The sequence below is a fragment of the Salvelinus sp. IW2-2015 genome, unplaced genomic scaffold, assembly GCF_002910315.2.
Source record: "Salvelinus sp. IW2-2015 unplaced genomic scaffold, ASM291031v2 Un_scaffold3025, whole genome shotgun sequence".
Classification (NCBI taxonomy): Eukaryota; Metazoa; Chordata; class Actinopteri; order Salmoniformes; family Salmonidae; genus Salvelinus; species Salvelinus sp. IW2-2015.
Genome location: NW_019944317.1, coordinates 69,039 through 72,783, shown reverse-complemented (window position 1 = coordinate 72,783; position 3,745 = coordinate 69,039). Strand labels below are relative to the sequence as shown.

Below are 3,745 nucleotides of genomic sequence, written 5' to 3'. Positions count from 1 at the left end.
TACAAACAACTTCCCCCAATAAAAGCACACACTTTACACCAAACAACAGTTGAAACGCAGTCACCCTCCAAGAACGCTCTGAACACCCATGACCCATGACCCATGACCCATGACACCCATGACCACACCCTTTGAACATCAGTGTCTCCCTAAAATACTGGGACTCACACCCACACCCTCTATACACACACACCCACACCCTCTATACACACACACACACACACACACACACACACACGCTGACCTAAGGCCTAAGTGGAACTGCCTCTGATCCTGCATTAAATTACAACAGGCAAGGCAGAAGACACCACAATCAGGACCCAGTCTAAATCAAAGCACAGGACCTCTCCTTGCCGCCCCCTGTGACCTCAGTTATGACATAGGTTTGGCCACGCTGGTAGTTGGTCCCTTTATCCTGGCCATCTAAGACTGACAGACACACATTTAAGAAATTTAGCAGATGCTCTTGTCCAGGGTAACTTAAGAGTTTTACCTGATGCAGTAGGAAGAGGCAGTGAACATCAGGAAGAGGATGAGGACCAATAGGATACCAGTGATCCCCGGGACTAAACCACATCCACCAATCAGAGAACAGAGAGACAAGAGTTATAACATTATTAACCAATCAGAGAACAAAGTGACAGATTCATAACAAAGAGACAGATTCATAACATTACTAAACATTCAGTGAACAAAGAGACAGTCATAACATAATTAACCAATCAGAGAACAAAGAGACAGATTCATAACATGAATAACCAATCACAGAACAGAGAGAGTCATAAAATGATTAACCAATCAGAGAACAGAGACAAAACTGTGATGACATCATTATTTGTTGTGTTAGATAGTTGAGTAAGGGAATAGGGAAGGTTTTCAGACTGGACTAGACTACCAGGAAGGGAATAGAGAAAGTTTTCAGACTGGACTACACTACCAGGAAGGGAATAGGGCAGGTTTTCAGACTGGACTAGACTACCAGGAAGGGAATAGAGAACGTTTTCAGACTGGACTACATTACCAGGAAGGGAATAGGGAAGGTTTTCAGACTGGAATAGACTATCAGGAAGAGGCTAGGACTATGACTACCAGGAAGGGAATAGGGTAAGTTTTTCAGACTGGACTAGACTACCAGGAAGGGAATAGGGAAGGTTTTCAGACTGGACTACACTACCAGGAGGAAGGATAGGGAAGGTTTTCAGACTGGCCTACACTACCAGGAAGGGATAGGGAAAGCGTTTTCAGACTGGACTACACTTACCAGGAAGGGAGATAGGGAAAGGTTTTCAGACGGGACTAGACTACCAGGAGAGGCTAAGGAAGGTTTTCAGACTGGGACTACGACTACCAGGAAGAGGCTAAGGAAGGTTTTCAGACTAGGACTACCCGGAAGTGACTAGACAATGTGTGATTTTTTGGGCCGTTTTGAAGGTAACATTTACTTGGATAGCCACTGTAGATGGTCTTACCAGGACTTGTAGACTGTAGGATTTATTTCAGATTTGATATTCTTTCATCACATTCCCAGTGTGTCAGAAGTTTACATACATCACTAGTGTTTTGGTAGCTTGCTTAAACTTGTTTAACTTGGTCAAACTTTTGGGTAGCCTTCCACAAGCTTCCACAATAAGTTGGGTGGATTGTAGCCCGATTCTCCTGACAGAGCGGATGTAACTGAGTCAGGTTTGTAGGCCTTTGCTCGCACAGGCGCTTTTTCAGTTCTGCCACAACATGTTCTACTACAGGATTGAGGTCAGGGCTTTGTGATGGCCACTCCAATACCTTGATTTGTTGTCCTTAAGCCATTTTGCCACAACTTTGGAAGTATGCTTGGGGTCATTGTCCATTTGGAAGACCCATTTGCGACCAAGCTTTACTTCCTGACTGATGTCTTGAGATGCTGCTTCTATATATCCCATCATTTTCCATTCCTCATGATGCAATCTATTTTGTGACGTGCACCAGTCCCTCCTGCAGCAAAGACACCCACAACATGATGCTGCCACCCCGTGCTTCACGTTGGGATGGTGTTCTTCGGCTTGCAAGCCCACCTTTTTCCTCCAAACATACAATGGTAATTATGAAAATAGTTTATTTTTGTTTCATCAGACCAGAGGACATTTCTACAAAAGCATGTTCTTTGTCCCCATGTGCAGTTCAACCGTAGTCTGCTTTTTTTATGCCGTTTTGGAGCGTGCTTCTCCCTTGCTGAGCGGCCTTTCAGGTTATGTCATATAGGACTCGTTTTACTGTGGATATAGATACTTTGTACCTGTTTCCTCCAGCATTTCACAAGGTCCTTTGCTGTTGTTCTGGGATTGATTTGCACTTTTTGCACAAAAGTACGTTCATCTCTAGGAGACAGAATGGGTCTCCTTCCTGAGCGGTATGATGGCTGCGTGGTCCCATGGTGTTTATACTTGCGTACATTGTTTGTAAGATGAACGTGGTACCTTCAGGCATTTGGAAATTGCTCCCAAGGATGAACTAGACTTGTGAGGTCTACAATTTTCTTTCTGAGGTCATGGCTGATTTCTTTTGATTTTCCCATGATGTCAAGCAAAGAGGCACTGAGGTTGAAGGTAGGCCTTGAAATACATCCACAGGTATACCTCCAATTGGACTCAAATGATGTAACGGCTCTCGTTGGTGGTAGAAAGAGTGGACCAAGGCGCAGCGTGGTAAGCGTAACTCGTCTTTTTATTGATGCACCAAAAAATAATAATGACAAAAAAAACGAAAGCGAACAGTTCTGTCAGTACAGACACTAAACAGAAAACAAGATCCACAAAACCAAAAGGAAATGACAACTTATATATGATCCCCAATCAGAGACAACGATAGACAGCTGCCCTCTGATTGGGAACCACACTCGGCCAAAAACAAAAAATAGAAAACATAGACTTTCCCGAGTCACACCTGACCTAACCAAACATAGAGAATAATAAGGATCTCTAAGGTCAGGGCGTGACAATGATGTCAATAGCCCGTCAGAAGCTTCTAAGCCATGAAATCATTTTCTGGAATTTTCCAAGCTGTTTAAAGGCACAGTCAACTTAATATATGTAAACTTCTGACCCACTGGAATTGTGATACAGTGAATTATAAGTGAAATAATCTGTCTGTAAACATTGATGGAAAAATTACTTGTGTCATGCACAAAGTAAATGTCTAACCGACTTGCCAAAACTATATTTTGTTTGACAAGAAATGTGTGGAGTGGTTGAAAAATGAGTTTTGAATGACTCCAACCTAAGTGTATGTAAACTTCCAACTTCAACTGTATATTCTTGTGCTGGCTGAGCAGAGCTGTTTTCAAGGAAGCTGTCAAGGAAGGGAGATTGTGTTTATCTGGACCTTCTGCCTCCACCTACCGTCAACCAGTCATGCCAATAGGAGCTATACGGAGCGATACGGAGCTATACGGAGCGATACGGAGCTATACGGATATACGGAGCATACGGAGCTATACGGAGCGATCGGAGTATACGGAGCTACGGCGCTATAACGGCGCTATAACGGCGCTCTACACGCTATAACGGAGCGATACGGAGCTATACGGAGCTATCGGAGCCTCCGCATTGTTGAAAGATTTGGGCAACGCACGGCGATGCAGTACGGAGCTCAATTTGGCCTCTGCATGCCTCTGGAGGCTCCGCAATTGTGTCACACCCTCCATATGGAGCCTCCGACCACATTTTTGGCTCTACGCATAAATTGGCTTTAAATGTAACTTTACCGCTAA

The 3,745-nt window shown here is 43.9% G+C and overlaps 1 long non-coding RNA gene across 1 annotated transcript in view; it reads right to left on the bottom strand.

The window, feature by feature from the left end:
• Nucleotides 1-492: 492 nt before the first annotated feature.
• Nucleotides 493-3,745, bottom strand: part of LOC139025659 (uncharacterized) — a 6,834-nt gene continuing 3,581 nt past the window's right edge. The window contains exon 3 of the long non-coding RNA XR_011477271.1: nucleotides 493-566. This is a non-coding gene — a long non-coding RNA (uncharacterized lncRNA). The remainder of the gene's footprint in view (nucleotides 567-3,745) is intronic.